We start from the raw sequence: 20,135 nt of genomic DNA on the forward strand, positions 1-20,135 counted from the left end.
ATTCGATTCCCAGTCAGGGCATATGCCTGGGTTGCAAGCCAGTCCCCAGCAGGAGACACACGAGAAGCAACCATACATTGATATTTCTCTCCCTCTCTCTTTTCCTTCCCTTCTAAAAATAAATAAAATATAATAAATAAATAAATAATTAAATAAAATTATTTTTTAAAAAAGATTTATCTGTACTGCTGTGTTTTATTTCCTAAGCTGTGTGAGATGCACACATGAATTTTTATTATTTTTAAAACATTTTCTCTGAAGTATGTCAGAATACAATAAAACTTTTATTAAAGAAGTTAGAGCATAAGATCTCTAATCAAGGAGACTAAGATTAAAACAATTCTTCCGTATGGAATATTCAGGAGAAGTGAATCAGAATTCTAGTCTATAATCCTGGGATAGAAGCAGAAGTTTTGCAGTTTAGTATGATACGGGGGCACAGAGCTGACCCCTATTTGTGCTGGGCTATTCTTTGAATCAAGATTGATTCCAGAAAGGGGTGGAAATAAGTACCAATAATTCTACTCCAGAAGGGAGGGACAGGAGAGTCCAGAGACCCAATTCTCTCATTCTCCTTGTTGTCTGATCAGAGGTTCTTATTGCTATGTGTCCACTATAGGTCCTTACATATACTTTCTTATAAAAGAATTATAAAATTTCAGAGTGGGAAGGGTCTGCAGAGGCAGGCACTCATATCAGCTTTCTACCACGGGCAGGAATGGCCTCCATGATGTTTGGCGGGTGATCACATAGACCCTGTTAGAACACTCTCAGTGGGGAGTGCTCTCGGTTTTCTCTAGGATCTGGACTGGCCACTGTGTTCTCTCTCATATGCCACTGTCTGCCAGTGGAGGGCTAGGTATCCCAGTGCAATATGTCAACTGAGCTTCCTCTCCTGGTCAAGTAATGGCCTTTCAATGTCTTAAGCCAATGGATCGTTCCATGGCAAGACGGATGGGGAATGTCTTGGAGCATATGGAACTTTCATCAGATTTTTCAGGTGCTCACCTATCTGTTTATGTCCAGATAAATGTCTAAGGTAACCCTTTGCTATTGCAGGACACATATCCTAGATCAAGGTTAAATCTACTTGAAAACCATCTAAAGTTGATATTCAGTCTACAGAGGGTCAATCTCATGGTCATAAAGCTGATATTTCCTTACTCTGAACTCCTGTGGTACTTCATCTCTTTTTTTAATACTTCATATATTCTGCTTTGAATGAGACAGCAATGTTTGAATCTATTTCCTCTGGAATTTGATGAGTTCCTCACAGACCTTATTAATCAGCCACAGTCTGTATCTAGTCTACAGAAAATGGCCAATGGTAATGGAAAAATGTGGACACACATTTTAGAAAAATAGTGAGAAAAACAATTTGAAAGTACTGATGGAATGTGAGATTACTTCCATTTGATAGGAGTTACTGATGATTATCCAGCTACAAAATAAAAAATAAATTATAGTGGGGATAATACGGCATTTCAATTAGAAACTAGCCGAACACTTAAATTACATGCAAATTGGAAGGCTTTCAGGATACAGGCATGATGGCAATTCTAAAAGCTGAGGTCCCAGGAGTATAAAATTTCCCTCTTTTCCTAGACATCGAACAGTCAGCTGTATTCATGTGCTAAAATTCATAAAGATGCACACTTTTACAGAATGAGAGAGAAAAGATTGAATGTGGCAGTTCCCAATAACAAGATAAGAGTGTTCCATTTTAAAAGTGTCGACCAACTCCTTCCCACTTGAGCATAGATTCAGTGGCTAGATAAGTGCAAAGGTCAGGTTAAAAAATGTGACTTTGATCCTTGGGCAAATGGGCTGGCTAATACTTTCCTGAATTGAAAAAGTGCCCCAGCCTGCGGGCACCAGAAGGACAGAGCCAGCACGGCTGTGCTTGCAGCATGGCTAAGATGATGACAAGGGGTTGAATCATGTTCGTTTCATTCTCCCAGATCACTATTCATAAAAGACACTCTTCCTCAGAGGGCAGTGAGGGGATGCGTGAACCCAAGAAAGCGACACACCAATGGAATCTTCTCACACAGAAATAGAAGTGGTAAGTAAGTGTTTCCCATCAGCAAGGGAGGACTCTCCAATTTTGTCTGAAGCCTGATAACTCTTTCTCCATAAAACAATGGGGAAAGGCTAGTACTGTGATTCTTGTCCATGACCCAATAGAAGGCTCTATTTGACAGGTTCTGTGGGCATTGCACCAGCCCACTGACACCGAGGAGCAGCTGTATGTCCCCTCCTGGTAGCCCCAGTGACTGCTGCTAGAAATGCAAAGACAGTCACGGTTAGTAAATAATAAGTGGGTCTGAGCTTCAGTAGCAAGGCTCAGAAAGTCAGGAGTGTGAAATAAAGCTGCTTAGATTCTGCTGACTGGTCTGGGGTAGAAATGATGTTGGCTGATTGTACATTTCTCTGTCAGAACCTGAGAGGCTCAGAGGGACTGCACTGGAAAATCCCGAAGCAGTTACAAATTTATGGTCGTAAGTATTATGTTGTTAATGTGCACTTCTAGCTGAGGTTTCAGAATTGGGCATTTCAATTCAATTCTAAAAAAAGATTATAAAGCTCAAGAAACACATCAATCTTTTGTAGTATAATTAAATAGTCTTTTGTGGCTTTGTTCTATGACTCTGAATTGGAGATATTGTGCTCTCTCTCTCTCTCTCTCTCTCTATATATATATATATTACACAAACACATATATACATACATATATATTTGTTCTGTGAATTTATATATTTATATAAGCATACTGCACATTGTCATTTATTAGAAGTTTCTTATTCATAAACTGTGCTAGGTACAAGTGTGCCTCTTTAAATATCAAAACTCTCTAAATATTAAACATTTTCTATTTTCCTAAGTAAATTTCCTGAAGTATTAAAAGGAAATTCTTAAGAAAAATTAACCATTTCTTGACACTATAATATGATCGTTAGGACCATAGATGATAGTGGGATGAGTGTGAGTTGCTAAAGCATTTAGAGGTTTTCCCTCACATGTAATGACCTAGTCTAGCCTTACAATTTCTCTGTAAATACCAGCTGTTAGCTTTTTTAAATATAAAAGTTATACACAGTAAAATGTACAGATCTTAAGTGCAAAATACAATAAGTTTTCATAAAAATTATACTTGTGTTACCAACACCCTGTTAAGATACTGAAAGTTTCCATCGCCACAGAGAACGCCCTCACATCCCCTTGTAGTTATCCCGGCTCCCTCCACAGGCAAGCACTGTGCTGACTTTCACCGCACAAATTAGCTTTGCCTGTTCTTGAATTTCATGCACTGTAAATAGAACCAACCATATGCATTTTTAAATGTCTGGCTTCTTTCACACAATAAGATGTTTTTGAGACTCATTTCTGCTGAGCGACATACATCTGCAGTAACTTCTCCTGTTGCTGATTAGCGGGCCGTTGTCAGAGCAATTGCAGGGTGTTCTCCCACTCTCCCATTGCCGAGTATTCAGGTCGTTTCCTTTTTTCCCATTACAAATAAAGCTACAGTAATCATTTTTATAAAACCATGGTTAAACATACGGGGGAAAAACTGGGACTACTTCATCAGATCACATGTAAAAATTAATTTTTAATAGATTATAAAACTAAATCTGGGAACTAAAACCACAAGGCTTCAGGGAAGAGAAATATGAAATATCTTTACAACACTGGCACAAAGATTTCTTAGACGCACAGAAAAAGGACTCTGTATAAAATAAAAGTTGGTAAATTAGACCTCATGAAAATAAAAGCTTATTAAAACACATGATTTTAAAAATGAGACATTGGTGTCAGTGTATTAGGAGCACTGAAAGGTATTAGCAGTGTATTTGACAAAGGAATTGTACANCTTCATCAGATCACATGTAAAAATTAATTTTTAATAGATTATAAAACTAAATCTGGGAACTAAAACCACAAGGCTTTAGGGAAGAGAAATATGAAATATCTTTACAACACTGGCACAAAGATTTCTTAGACGCACAGAAAAAGGACTCTGTATAAAATAAAAGTTGATAAATTAGACCTCATGAAAATAAAAGCTTATTAAAACACATGATTTTAAAAATGAGACATTGGTGTCAGTGTATTAGGAGCACTGAAAGGTATTAGCAGTGTATTTGACAAAGGAATTGTACAGTGCAGACAAAAAAAATCTATAAATCAACGATAAGAAGACACTCTAATAAAAAGCTGACACAAGATTTAAAAAGACACTTTGCAGCAGAAGATATGTAAATGGCCAATAAATACATAACAAATGCTTAACACCATTAGTCATGAGGGAAATGCTAATCAAATAACAATGACACAGTTTTATACCTGAGCGATGCTGAAAGGAGAACGAGTGACAATATCCAAATGCTGGTAAGAATGTGGAGCCCAATACATTGATGATGGACATGTGAAATGATACCATCACTTTAGAAAACTGTTAGACAATTTCTTGGAAATATAACTATGTATAACTACCTAGAAATTCCATCCAGAGGTATTTACACCAAAGAAATGAAAACCTCTGTTCCACCTTCTGATGTTGTTGTTGCTTTTAATATTTTGGGGATTGTTTTTTTTTTGCTTTGTGGGGGTGACTTTATACATGATGCTCTGAAGAGATTTCCTTTAAGGAGGGCAAAAGCAGCCCAGTCAAGGGAAGCCAACAACATTCGAACAGACACTACATGCCAGATACTGTGCAGGGCAGGTTCTACACGTTTTTTTTTTTTCAGGAGATATGTGAGTTTCCTAGCGGTAAATAATAAAGAGCAAATAAGTATTTCTTTTGCTATTTTCTGCATGACTCAAATATTTCATAAGTTTCTGTTTGTGTTGGGCACTGTTCCGCGTGCTCAGTAAATGCATGGAAAAAAGAAGGATTAGGTTTCTACTCTAATGGTATTTCACTTCTAGTGGGGATTGGCGGTGCATATTGTAAAATACCAAACTAATAAATAAGTAAATAAATAAGTGCTCCCTGAAGTGAGGAATATGGTGAAGGAAATATTGTGAATATTGTGAATATTGTGAAACAAGGTAATGAGGTGAAGAGTGACTGGCAGTGTGGAGTCACATTAGCCATGGGAGGTGTGTCTGAGGAGATGATACATTTCCGATGATGCTCCAGTGATGAGGAAGAATTGCTTCCAGGGATGCCACCACGACTCAGTTGATAACTACAAGGACTACAGCAGGACCCAACTTCAGTGTTGATTGCATTGCTTAATGAAGTCAAGTCCACATTCATTCCTTAATTTACCCACGGCCTGAATGTTAATTGAGCACTACTACCAGCCAGACACATCTCTAGACACAACATAATCATGAATTGCACATTCAAAACTCCTGCCCTACGGAGTTGATGACCCGATTCTGTGTTTCTCTAATAACCTGATTGCATAAATGTGATCATCCGTGGAGTTAAAAAATAGAAGAAACTAACAGAGCCTATTATTGTATTTCTTTTCTTTCTCTGGATTATTTTAATGGGCAAAGTGAGGCAAGCACAATTACTCTTGTCTTATACAACCTGGCGGGGACAGGGTGTGGTACTCAGAGAGGTTTGCAGAAACTTTTTTCAGCCTTGTTTTCAAACAAATATTGTGATGAAGCTGAAGCACAAATACGCTTTACAGGGCTGCCCCTGTATCGGCCTGCAATCAGCAGAGCAAAGATCGGAATCTACATCTGTCCGATTGCACAGCAATATTTTTCCCGCCCATATCAGCTCTAACATGTTTTTTAAAAATAAATACCTTGCTTGTAATAACTCCTTAAAATTTTAATTTATTATTTAGTATCTCAATTATTTTGTTTTTTTACAAAGCTATAAGAAAAATTATTTATTTCTATAACATGAGTTTTAATCTTGTATTTCAATTCTGGAGTTGATAACAACAATGCCATGAGTTGAAGAAAAGGGTGAAGAAACCTAGAATAATGTTCATTTCTGCACAGTCTGAAAATTAAGTTCTCCCAAGTCCTGGCTTCCGCCACTCATCCAGCTTAATAAAAAAGCTGATAGGCTGGTGCTTCTGTGAATGGAAGTCAGTCTCTGGCTTTTATCTGTAAGATTGTGGGGATATTTTCATTTGGAAGATTAAGACTGGCCTTATTTTAAATAAAGATAGAATTTAAAGAGAGTACATTTTCATAATGACTTAATCTTCATTTTTTTGTGATACCAATTTGCATAATACATGTGACTCTTATGTCTACCGTGTTTTCAGAAATAGAGAAAAATCACATTTTTAAAAAAGCAGTTGTAATTTTATGTTTTGCTAAGTTCCAGCTAATGTGGAACTTCAAAAAAACTAAAAAAAAAAATACCAGCAGGAATTTAATCAGAGACTCAAGTGACTATTTTTATTAAAATTCAATGTTAAGATGAAATGTGACCTCTAGTAAACCTACTTTGTTAGTGCATATAAATACTTCACATTGGCACAGTGTGTGAAAAGGGCAGTAAACCTTTATTAGCTATCAACAGCTCTCACTATCAAGAGATTTTAAAATGTGTTACTAGAAAAAAATAGATCAAGGTGAAAGGGCTGACTTTCGTTGAATTTTGAACAAAAAAAAAAAATCTTTTTATTGAGTTAAACACGTCTGGAACAAATCCAGTGTCTGATCACTGTGTCTCTAGATATTATTGCCACTGACTCCACCCAAGTTGCAGTCTCTCGTTTTGGCTCCAGCACGCCTCATCTCAGGGCTCAGAACTTCATGAGCCACGTACCCTCCTCCTCCCATCCAACATCAGAACTATTCAGAGTTCATATTTATATCACATAACATGTCAAAAATTAGTAACAATTAAAACAAACTTTGACACCTTTGCTCTTCCCCCCAGTGACTATCTCTGGTAGCCAGCTCACTGAATGCCCTTCCTTTTTCCTGTCCCTCCATCACAGAGTCCAAAACTTATATCAGCATTCCCAGCGCTTCTGCCCTGACTCTAAGCTTCCAGAATTAAGGCAACTGCCAGTCCAAAGATGCCTTTCTGCCAACTAGATAAAGGCACCACCTCTGGAGGACACAGCTCCTTATTCAGCAAATCTCACATGATCTCAAGAACCAGAAAGCTCTCAAACTCAATGGAAAAGACAATGAACAGTTGTTAACACAGAGATGACAGCAATAGTGAAATAATCAGACAAAGGTGTTAAAGCAGCCTTCTTAGAGACGCTTCTATGAGAACCACCAATAATGTAGAAACCAATAAAGAAATAGAGATTATCACCAAACAAATAGAAAGCCTCGGCAAATAAATAAAAAATATAAAAAAAAGAAAGAAATGAACATTTTAGACTGAAAAATATAATAGTTGAAATTAAAAAATTTCATTTGGTCAGCATGACAGCAAAATGGGAAAAAGAGGAAGGGAAGAGAAAAAAATCAGTGAATTTGAAGGCAGAACAATAGACATCATCAAATCTGAAGAGAGAGAGAGAGAGAGAGAGAGAAAGAAAGAAAGGAGAGAGAGAGAACAGAGCTTCAGAGACCCATGGGACTATAACAAAGGACCTCAAATTGCTATCATAGTGTCACAGAGGAAAGGAGAAAGAGCACTCAAATAAAGAATGACTGGAAATGTTCTAAGCTTTTCAAAAGACATTAACCCACAGATTTAAGGAGCAGAGAAAACTCCAAATTAAATAAATTCCCCCCAATTCACAACAAGATACATTTTACTGAAACTCCTGAGAGCTAAGGACAAAGAAACAATCATGAAAGCAATGAGAGAGAGATGGTAGTTTATCTACAGGGAAAAATCAATGTGACTGCAGAATCCCTATCACAAACCATTGGGCCAAAGGAAGTGGAATACTGAAAACCCTGGACGTAATAAAATAAACACATAAATACTTTGAAAGCTGGAGTGAAGAAGGCAGACTGACTAGAAGCCTCAGGCTACAAATAGTGTGCTTTGTACCTCTTAGAAAAAATAACTTAAAATGGTTTACAGTCTTAAGTGTAAAGTGTAAAACCATAAAACTTTTAGGAAAAACAAACAGAAGCAAGCCTTGTGTATCTAGAGCTAGACAGAGTTCATAAATTTGACCATAAGCATGGTCCATAAAAGAAAAATTGATCAATTAGACTTCATCAAAATTAGAAATGTTTTTTCCTCTATGAAAAACCCAATCAAGAAAATGAAAAGATAAGCCACCCTATATCTTTTTGCAAACCTCATATCTGACAAAGGACTAGTATCTAGAGTCTATAGAGAGCTTTCAAAACTCAGTAAGTCAAAAAATAAATAAATAAGAAGAGACAAAGAGACATCACACCAAAGACAATAATATAGAGACAGCAAATAAGCACGTAAAAGATATTTGACATCGTTAGCCATTGGGGAAACACAAATTAATTAAAACCATGATGAGATATTACTACACACCTATCAGGATGTCTAAAATAAATTTATGTCAACACACAAATGCTCACAAGGATGCAGAAAAAATTAATCGTTCATGGCTGGGGGACATACAAAATGGTATGTATGCATCTCTGGAAAAGTTTGGAAGTTTCTCTCAGAACTAACCCTACAATAGTCATACTACCCAACCATTACATTTCTGGGCATTTAACCCAGAAAAAGGAAGCTTTCTGCTCACACAAAGTTGTATGTAAATGTATAGCAGCTTTATTTATAATCAGCAAGCCTAGAAACAGCCCAGATGTCAGATACGGGTTCTCTCCATGGGCAATGCAGGGGCCTGTGACTGACAAGGGGCACAGAGGGTCTTCCAAGGTTCTGGCAGCCATCTGGTTCTTGACTTAACTGGTGTTTTCATGCGTTCATTGTAGAATACCTATTTAAATAGTATATCTTTTTCCACGTTTTTCTTAATATATTTCATGTCTTTTACTTTTTTAATAAGATTTTATTTGTTTATTTTTAGAGAAAGAGGAAGGGAGTGGGAAAGAGAAGGAGGGAAACATCAATGCAAGAGAGAAACATGGATCGGTTTCCCCCTGCATGCACCCTGACTGGGGACGGAGGGTGCGGCCTAGGCGTGCGCCCTGATCTAACCCACAGCCTTTCGCTCTGTGGGACGCTGCCCAACCACGTAAGCCGCACCCGTCGGGGCCATACCTCTCTATTTTTTTCATTCTATTTCCTTTTGTTTTAGTTTCTTGTTTTCCCTTCTCTATAAGCTTTTTAAAAAAAATTAATCTTTTTGTATTGTTTTCATTGCCATTTAGTTCCCTTATACCCCCTTCCCCACAGTCACCACACTGCTGTCCATGTCCACCAGCCCTTTTTCCTTTTTGCTGAATCCCTCCACCCCTAACCCAGCCGCCCAACACTAGCTGTCATCTGCTCTCCATCTGTGAGTCTGTCTCTGTTTTGCTTGTTAGTTCAATTTGTTCATTAGATTCCACAATTTTTAAAAGAAGCTTAAAGAAAAACGAGCAAGGACTTATGAGCAGCATCATGGAAGGAGAAAGGCCCAAGCTCCCACAGGGTGAGGCTCTGTGAGAATCACGAAGGAAGAGCTGCCTTCTTGCAGTGAACTGCGGAGGGACAGAATGGGCATCAGAGCAGACGGGGTGCTTCATGAAATAAGGGAATACAGAGAAGTGTCCGTGCTTTTGCACCAGCGAATGCAGAGGAGGTAACCTTCGTCCAGGAGGCCAGCGGCTGAATGGACTGTGTCTGAAATACAGGGTGGGGCAAAAGTAGGTTTACAGTTGCGAATACATGAAATACAGAGGGTATTCTTCTGTTATTATTTATTAATTATTGTATTTTCCATAGGAACAATGGTAACCCTACTTTAGCCCCATCCTGTATTAGGAAGCATGGGATAGAGAGAGTTGAGTCTGAGCAACAGACCTCAAAATTCTGAATGGGACTCAGGAACAGTTATTCATTGTCCAAACTAGCACAGGACTCAAGGTGTCTGCTGGGTCCCCCTTCTACCGGCAACTTCATCCTGATCCCGGAGGTGACCTGCCAGACCCATGCAGTGGGAGACCACCAGGGACTGTGGGACTCATCAGCAGGCACAGCCTGCCCCTGGCTCATCAGCTTGCCTCTTTCTCCTCTCTGTGGTATGAGACCGTCTGCCCTGAGCACCGAGCTAAGCACTGTCTCTCCTGAGCCCAGCACCTGCCTGGGACACTGCAGATGCTGGCTCAGCCCTCGTTGAACAAATGCGTGAATGAATGAAGAGTTACTATTTCACGGTGGAGGATGTGGAGCCTAAGAAGAGCTACAGGAAGAAACTTGGCAGTGGGGCAGACTGCCTGTTCTCAGCACTTGATGCTCAAGCCTGTTTCCCTGTGCTTCCCACCAAATGTCTCCATGGACATTGCGACAGGACCAAATGCACTGAAAGGCTACCTGCCGGCTATTTCATTTCACAAACTCCCTGCATTTTTCGGAACCCCTTTTTGAGCAGCTACGGTTAAGGCAGAGCAAGGAAGGGAATGAAACACAAGTTCTCACTCCTTGAAGAAGTGGTCATTCTACATTTGTTTTCCCAAGTCAACCATTGTTTTGAAATTATTTCTAAGGAGAAGCTCTGTGGGGAAGAGGAGTGAAAAGTTATTTAAGGAAAACGAAGAAAGAGGGATCAGCCACAGATCGAACCAGGTTGGAAGGTGGCAGAAAGATCAATGCTTCACATCTCAGACACCTGGGGAGGTATGGAAAGAGAAAACAAGCCTCGAGGCCATGGGAAATCAGGAGGCCGAGCAGGGAGGTGGGTATGAGAGGGACTACCTGCTGAGCAACAGGAGCTTGTTGTGATGACTAATTGCAAATACCCACAGCCTTGCCCGCCCTCTGCAGGAGGCTCTAGGAGCCTCCCGACCTACCTCCTTGCCTCTGGCTTCATCCAGATCAGCCAATACTCTCCACTCTGCTTGAGCATCCAAGTCAAGAGGCCTTTGTCCTACTCCAAACTCTGGAAAAGTGTTGTTCAATAAAAACATAACACAAGCCACATGTGTTATTTTACAGTTTCTAATACTGTAAAAAGCAAAAAAGAAACAGGTGATACTATCTTTAATAATACACTTTTTACAGCCAATGTATCCAAAATATAGTTGAGACATGGAGTCAACGTAACTAAAATCAAGGAGATGTTTTACATTCATACTAGCTAAATTAAAGCCCGTGTGTTATTTGACATCAACGGTGGCACCAGTCAGACTGGTCACGTGGTTCATAAATACATGTGGCGAGTGGTTACTACACAGGACAGGGTACTGTGCGACCCTGAGCATGCCATCTTGTCTCTCTGAGCCTTTTATTTCTCTGTCCAATGATGATTAGGCCTAGAGTATCTCTAAGTTACCTTTACTATATTATGAACTCACATAGTATCAGAAAAGGAAACCTCCATTTCATCGAGAAGACACTGATGATCCCAGACAGTGATACAGGTCTACTCAGATGGCAAGGGAGCGGGCACAGGGCACAGTCCCTGTAGCAAAGCCATATCCTAACTCTCCGACAACATGCCGTAAATAGGAATCTGTTGCTAGTAATATCGAGTTTATGGCGGCAGATCCCATAGGGCTTCTTTGTGGTGTTCCCTCAATGTGCAGAGATGAGAGAAGGACCATTAAATCACACAAACAAGCTAACAGCTACCAACAATGAGGCCATCAAAGGCAGGACTTTTATAACCAGGAAACCCAAAGACCTTAAGCACCCAGTCAGTTGCCTTAGTTTCTTAAGGGAATTTAAGACTTCCCTCTAGAATGTGAGCTGGGGGGAGTTGCATGTCTGCCGCGTGATTAGCAGACACTTGGCCCTGTCCAACCTGTTCACAGAGACATTTGGTTCTGTCAAAACTGTCCATGCTTAGGAGATGCCCTTGGGTTCAAACAGCCCAGAGACTTTACTTATACTTTCAGTTTACAGGATTAGCGCATTACAAATTGTGTGGGTCTAATGATGGTGTTGTGGCTGTCTTGTCAATAACAACCCTTTGCTTTGGTAGCTTAGCTGCTCATGGCTCAAGGGGAGAGGCAGATGGCTCGGCATGGACCAAATGTCTCCGTGGACATTGCGACAGGACCAAATGTGCTGAAAGGTTGGTTCTCTGCCAGTAAAATTATTCCCAGGACAATCTTCTCCACTGCCACCTCTGGGAAGATGAAGGCGTATTCCAGCCATGCAGCTAGCTTAGTGAGACATTCTCTGGAAGCTGCCCTGTCCAGACAGAACCCTGCCTCACTCACCTACACTCTGGCTCCAGCTCACTCGCCAAGTGCATCTTCCCTACTCTCTTACCTGCTTGACTTGGAACCTCTTTCCCACCCCCCAGCTATCCAGGCTCACTTCTTCCTGACTATGCTCTGCCTTTGCAGGTGCAGCACCGTCTGGGTTGAATGCTCTCCTGCCCTCCACACTGCAGAACAAATCTCTGTAGTCAAACCACAAATCACAGTATTTCCCCTGCGGAGCCTGTTCTAATTCTATTGGGCATTGGAAACAGTGACCCCCTTTATGTCTCTACAGCTATTTGCATGGCGATGTGCACTAAACTGAGCATAGTGTGGAAACAGACCCAGGTTCAAATCCCGACTCTGTCATGTCATGTCTCAACTTCTTGCAGATCCCTCATAGATAAAATGGGAATGAAAACAAGTTACCTAATGCCGCTGTTAGGTTCTTTTAGTTAATCTTCATAAGACGCCATTCGATAGTGTTTATTAGCACCAATAGTATTAGAACCACCAGACTTTTGTGCATTTGTCCATTCAAATGATATTTACTGAGTATCTACTAAGCACTGGGACTGTTCCAGGTTTACAAGAGAGATTCAGGTAAATCAAGGACTCAGCGGCTGCCTGAGACAGCTTGTTACCTCGGTAAACAAAGCCCCCACCTGGAAAGCTGGGGCCTAAGCTCCCTTTCCCCTGTTCTCTCCTCTGGAAGGTGAGTAAACAGGCAGGGACTGCCTTGGGTAACTGGGCTCTGTTGCACACCTATTGTTTGGCTGAAAATCAGAGACTGCTGGATAGTTAATGAGACAAAGCTATTTTGGGTATGACAGGCCTCAATAGGCCTGCACAGGGGACCGACTCTTAGAATCTAAAAGAGGCCCTGTCCCTACCTTCCTTATACCCACTTTCCATATCGGTAAAGCCTCTGCCCAACTCAAGAATGAGCAGGCACAGCTGGCAGGTGGTTCGAGGAGGATAGTGACGACCCCCGTCTCCCTCAGGGGTCCAGTGTTCTAGGAGCAACATGAGAGGAAATGCAGGAGTTCATTGTGATTTAGCCATGCCTCCCTCAGAAGGAGTTACACTGGGGAAGACGAAACGAAATGTTTTCCTGTCTAACAGACTGGCCATCACTCTGATATACAGGGTTTCCTGAAACACTTGGAAGGGCTGGGGGAGGGAGAGGCTGGCAGGGCCCGGGCCAGGGCCAAGGCCTGAGAATGCTCAGGGCGGAGCTGGCCTCAGCAGAGACCTGGAACACAGAAGCCCATGATTCTGATCTAGGAAGGCCCTCCCTGACCTCAGGCTCAGGTGAGCAGGAGGCTTGTAGACCCCTCTAATGTACAAAGAGAACTCCCACTGAAACCAAGGGTTCTTATGACTTTGGTTAAAATTTTAGTTTTAAATCTTAGGTCTAAAAATCACCTCCTTCTCCCTCTTCCTCTCCCTCTCTCATCCTCAGACACCCAGACTTTCCCCTGACAATCAGCAACTTCCAAGGCAGCAGAAGACAGAAGCCTGGACCTCACTAACGAACACAAAGTCTGAACCTCTGGCAGGATAAACATACCATCCCAACTGAAGTGATGTTTCAGCTCCTGAGGCCTAAGGGGGATCAACCCTCTGACTACTTTCCCATGAAACCAGACAGAGGGACACCAGAAAAGACTCAAGACCTGAAGAAATGATTTATGACCCTTACCTCACCTCTGAATGAACAATTCTCAGCACTATCTGGAGTACAGAACCCCTAATCCACAGTGCCATGTGACTTTGCCCTTCATGAGGTCTGTCCAGAAGGTATCCAGCCATGTACTATGAAAATAGAGACATTTACTGAAGAAGATAAAAGATAGAAGAGACATTGTTCACAAGAAGGACAATGACACCTCAGTCCCCTTCAAATTACGTACCTTGGGACCTCACACAGTTCTCCCAATTGCCATTAGCTGCCCCGTTTTATTTTCCTGAATCTTGTCAAAGGGTTTGAAATCTCTTCTCTTTCAAAGGTGATTTAGGTTTGGGAAAAGCTAAAAGTTGCAGGGCATCCAATCTGTACTGTAGAGGGGCTGAGTCACCTGGATGATTTGATGTTTCACAAAAAAACTCTTCACAAGACGTGATGCCTGAGCAGGTGAGTTGTTGCAATGAAGCTGCCAATCACCACTTGCCCATAGCAATGGCCTTCTGAGTCATCCCAATAGTTTCTGCAGAGGAATGTTCAAATTTTGCTTTGTTGTTCAAAATGTTGATTTGTTGCTCTACTTATTCAGTCACTTCGAATGTGACAGCCACATGGTACATGTGCTCATTCAACAGCGTCTACTGCCCCCACTGACTAGTACAGTGATGTCGACATTGTTCAGACATGTGCATCCCAGTCCACTCTCCTTGGCTGCCAGGTTACATTGATGTCGCAAAACCATTCTCATTATATTAACGCTGGCTGGACTTTTTCCAGACAGACTTCGTATAATCTGTATCTTATACACCACTGGGGGGTTTAGATTTTTGAACATCAGCTTCCAGTTTTCCTGGGGGGCACCATTCACAATGAAATAGCCCATCTTTCACCACTGCAGTCCTCGGATCTAGAGTTTGGCTCCGCTGGCACCAGGTGGATGGATTCTTTCTGTCTGATGACACTCCTACATTGCCAAGTTAAGTCAGAGTTGGATAAGGAAACCTGGACACCTTCAGAAGACAGACGGGGAGGGCAGGGACTGCCCTGATGGCATGTGGTTAATACAGCAAAGCAAGACTCAAGTTTGTAAAGTTTGGAACTCTAAGTTTGGAACTAACTCAAGTTTGGAACTCTTGGTTTCGGTACAGGAGCACTGCTTACCAATCCCATCCTGAGACTTTCTCCTCCTAGGAGCCTCCATCCTCGCCCAGAGAGCTGGGTGCAGATTCTAAGTCATAAGTGTGGTCACAGAGAAATACCATGGTTTTGCTTGCATGTGAATTATAGACTGAGAAAGCCCTGTAATATCTTTAGTATTCCTCATCAATTTGCTCATTTAGGAACGATATCTGGGTTCAAACATGGGCATTTGAGGCAGAGAAGATGAGAGAGACAGTGAGAAGAAATACCCAAAAGCTCTGATGAAAAACAAAACAAAACAAGTCTTTTAAACAAGGACAAATGCCTCCATTATCTGCACAACTGCTCCACACAGAAAAACACCTGATGACAGGTAGTGACATTTATGCAGACGAATGGGAGACAGAAGTACCGACCTGGCATTTTGAGGACTGTGTCATTACAAAGACAGGAGAAAAACTGCAGCTGTTCCTGCACCAACCAAGCGAAACCCAAACTAGAGAACGAGAAGGGCAGTGGGTAAATAAAAGAGGCCCATGGTACCAGCGATTTCCTTTTGTCAGGGTCGACTTAAGAGCTCAGGGAGCTGCCATTGAAATGCAACCCTGGGGAGATGCCCAGGGTGGGGAACGAGAAGTCACTGTGAATTAGAAGTTCAGCGGGGGACTCTTAGGTCACTCCCCACCCAAGGTGCTCTCAGAAAGTCTTTTAAACACTCTGGACTCTCTTTGTCTTCTGGGTGGGGGTAATAGGTCCCTTTTGTTACAATTTCCTTTACACATATGATTCTTTCTTCCAGACCCTAAGATCTTCCTTAGGTAAGAACTTTTGTCTTAATTCAGTTTCAACTTCTTGTCCCCAAGGTGTACATGCTAAAAAATGAATGGAAGCAAGAAACGGAGAGGAGGAGGAAGGAGGGAGAGGAAGGGGGGAAGGGAAAGGAGGCTGAGTGAGGTGGTTACAGGACAGTGCAGACTGAACGGCTTGTCTTCGTCAAGTCTGGTGGGATCAGGTGTACTGGGCTTTCCGTGGTGTGAGTTTCTGTCAAAACATGGTGTGCTATCTTTGTCGAGTTCCTTCTCCTCTCTGTGCTTTGGTCCCCTTGTGGAATAAATGAGGGATTGTGATAACATCCATTTCTTAGGGCTGTGGTGAGCATGAAATAGCGTAGTGATATAAATTGCTAAGTGAGTGCCTGGCACTGACAGGCACACACAAAGTATTAGCAGTCATTGGTACGTAGGAAAAAGAAGTAATTACAATGAAGCAGGTGTGCTTGAATCGAGTTGGGGGGCACGGAGGCCCATCTGCTCTGCCTTCCTCTGCTCCCCCCTGGGGCTGGAGAAAGCCCTTTGCTCCTTTGAATGTCAGAAATCTCTGGAAAGCAGTGGGAATCACCCTAGAAAGGACTAAAGCTTTGAAGCCAGACCCGATTCATTACTTAGAAGAAAGGAGAGGTGCTGAGACTCTGAGCTTCAGTCCACATCTGCAATTTAGGGATTAAATGTGCCCAACAGCTCTGAGGACAAAATAAAGAAAAGTGGGGAGTGCATTTAGAACAGTTCTGAACACTCAGCAGACGCTCAATGAATTCACTTCCATGCCTGCTAAACACTCCCTCTTCTAGGGGCATATCAGTTCATTGCTATTTTCCAGGAGAGTGGAAGAAAAACCCCTTCTCACACAGCGACAAAGGAATTAACAACACACTTGGACTTGCAAGGTGGCCCTTTCCTCTGCTTGATGGACACTGGTAACTTCCTGGGGTCTCCTATGGCCAGACCTGTCAGCCTGCTGCCAACACTGGGGACAGGCTGCAGTCTGATAGGACTGCCCCTTCCAGAGGCCACATCTTTAGCAGACAGCCCCCAAAAATGCAAATGAAGAAATGTGTGGCTTTTGAAATGACTTTATCAATTGTCAGACTAGGCTCTGAGACAACTGGGTGACTCTGTGCAAATATGAAAGAAGAAAACCCCCACAAATTCCCCACAAAAATTTTATAAGTGACTGCAGAGTGGCAGCTATCTAATTTGAAGTAAGACAGCAACCTGCTGCATAAAAAAAATTTTCCAAACCTACATGGCAGTGTAATTTTTGGCCCCAGGGTGGAGGGGGAAGAAAAGAGCACTGTGTGCACAGGAAAACAAAGATTCCTGACGACCCCAATTCTCCCACTTTCTCCTTTACTCCAATCAGGGACTTGAAGCTAGATTCTGAAAAAGAAGTAAAATATAGAGGAATCAGAGAAATGGAGAGTATTAATTTTGATTCACTAACTTTTTAAATAGATCTTCCCCATGCCCTTTTTGCTAATTGACTTTGTATTATGGAAAATTTCTAATGTGTATAAAAATAGAATAACTGATGAATTCACAAGCATTCAGCAACCAAGTTCAACGATTATCCAATTTTCTTTTATCTGTCCCTTTACTCACTTCCCGTTCTCCTGTATTGTCTTTGGGGAAATCTCAGGCATCGTGTTATTGTACCCATGACATTCCAGCGCAGCCCTTTACCGATCACTTTCTCTGTGTACTTGCCATGGGGCAGGCAAAAATGGGAAGATTCCTCTCACGAGGCCCACCGTCTCCCATGAAGATGTGAAGCTTCTGAAACATGGAGAGTTGAGGCGTGTATTTGAATAACAAATATTGGAGAGTGTGACCCGTGCCAGGCACAGTTGTCCATGCTTTATAATTCTAACTGATTCAACAGAGTCCTTCTAACTCTCCAGTGAGGCAGGTGACACTAGAATCCAAACTCTACAGAGGAGAAAGCTGAGGCACAGAGTGGTGAGGCAAGTTTGCCTCTGGTCACACAGCAACGAAGGCCCAGGAAAGGAAGTAGGTAATTCTATGTGGGGCCATGAAGGAGTGAGTCAGAGTTCCCTGTGTACACAGCAGAGGGAGCAGCATGAGCAAAGGTCCAGATAAAGAAATTGCTCAACACGCAGGGAGCAGAGTCTTGGAGGCCAGCCAGCAATGGCCGGAAATGGAACTGGAGAGGCCGGGGAGGTCAGGCTGCGCAGAGCTTTAGTGAGCCAGGCCGAAGAGGGTGCACAGACCCGTGTCCTCTGGGCAGCCAGCTGGGGGGGCGGGAGGTGATCAAGCCTGAACCAGAGCAGTGGAAGTGGGGGTGGGATGAAAAATATGAAAATAGGACTCAAGTGACGCACTGCTAATTGGGACGTCTTTTTTTCAGAATTTTGGCAGAAGCCCAAAACTCTGAACGATAAAGAGCAAATACTGCAAATTCTAAAAGGAGGTGCTGGACACATCACAAAGAAGCTAAGAAGTGGCCTGAACCAGTTAGCCCATCCCCCACCTCCACTCTCCATATACAAAGAGCCAGAGATTTGTCCAGGCAAGCATTTCTTTGCAGAACGTTGTTAGGAATGTCGAGGAGCTGCGCTCTCCCATCCCAAGCCAAGAACGGGAACTCAGTGCACTGCAGGATCAAGGGAAATTCAGAGTGTTGCTAAATTCTTGGGAGGACACGACAAGTATTTCTTAGAGTTTGGTGCAATGGAGTAAGTTGTCTGGCTCTTACCCTGCCACGGGGCCGGCTGGAGCAGCCAGAGAGCTAGAATGCTGCTGCGGGAGAGGACCGGAACTTCAAGTTCATGCACCAAGCTGTCAAATGTCTCCATGGGTTCAGAGGCGGGTTGCCTGAGCTGTGGTTCTGCAGCCGAAAGAGGCAGTGGCTCTGCTGCTGGGAGCACAGACTGAGAGTTATTGTCCAATGCGTTAGTGAGACAGGGCTGGTGAGCAGAGCAGCAGGAGAGTACCTTGGACAGAATGAGGGTGTGTGCAGAAAAAGTTACCATGGCAACCTGACCTCTATCCTGTGAAAGGTCTGCTTACACGGCTGTCCCTTGACTGGCCTTGGCTGACGTCCGGAAGCTTGAAGGGTTTCAGTTCTGGCTCCCTATGCCTGAGCTGTACGAACGCTATGGTTTACGCTGCACACCTGCTCTCCTTCTGAGAGTCTGACATGTTGGTACCAAGCAGAGTGCCTTAGTACCATTCCCCAGTAAAAAACTCTGGGGCCCCGGCTAGGTGGCTCAGTTGATTGGAGCACAGTCCTGGGCACCAACAGGCTGTGGGTTCGGTGCAGCACATACCTAGGTTGTGGGTTTGATTCATGGTTGGGATGCATATAGGTGGTAACTGATGTTTCTCTGTCTCTGTGTATCCCTTCCTCTCTCTTTAAAATCAATAAACATATCCTCAGTGAGGATTACAACAACAAATTCTCTGGGTGCATAGTCTCTGATGACTTTTCCTAGTTGGCAACATTTCACACACATCACAACGTGTTGTGGGAGAATTAAACATGTGCTGTGTGTTTGCACTGGGTGGCATCTCAGAAAGCTTGTGCCTGGATTCCCCCGACTTTGCCCAAGGCGCCTTTTCCCTTTGCTGATCTTGCTCTGCATCCTTTTGCTGTCAATAAACTATAGCAGTGGCTACTCCTATGTGCTGAGTCCTGTGAGTCTGCCTAGCGATCCATCAAACCTCAGGGTATTTTCAAACAACCCACCATCGTCCCTCGAGAGAGGAAGGCGATGCCAATACTTGACTGTTTGCCAGAAAGAGGGTTCAGGTGCCATATACGATAGCATCAGTCTTGTAAAACCATGTTTAGACTTCAGTTTCTCAGTTTTTTCCTTCAGCTGATCTGGGGACAGCACAGCATCGTGGGCTGTGGAGGAGGAGCAGCAAATGGGAAAGGAAGAAGCCAATGAGAAGTCGTGTGAGCAGTAAACACCTCCTCCCACTTTGCAGATCCAAAAAATGTGGGTCAGACTTGAGCTAGGCGAGGTTGAGGCTTGGAGGAAAGAGGGAGGGTGGAAGAGAGGGGGTGGGGAAAAGTAGTGAACTAAGCTAGAGATGAAATTTTGATTTTTTAATATTGGAAAGGAAGACTGTCGTAATTACTTAAAGTAACTAGAAAGCTGTTTAAGAGGCCAAGGGATCTGCTTGAAACATTGTCAGGGATGGAAGTGAAGATCCAGCGTCTGTTCGAGGACAACAGGGAAGCAGAATAAGTCTATTTCTTGACTGAATCCTACCAAGTCCCGACCACTTAA

Source organism: Sturnira hondurensis, unplaced genomic scaffold, assembly GCF_014824575.4.
Source record: "Sturnira hondurensis isolate 20B ecotype Veracruz unplaced genomic scaffold, ASM1482457v3 Scaffold0006413, whole genome shotgun sequence".
In the NCBI taxonomy this organism is placed as follows: Eukaryota; Metazoa; Chordata; class Mammalia; order Chiroptera; family Phyllostomidae; genus Sturnira; species Sturnira hondurensis.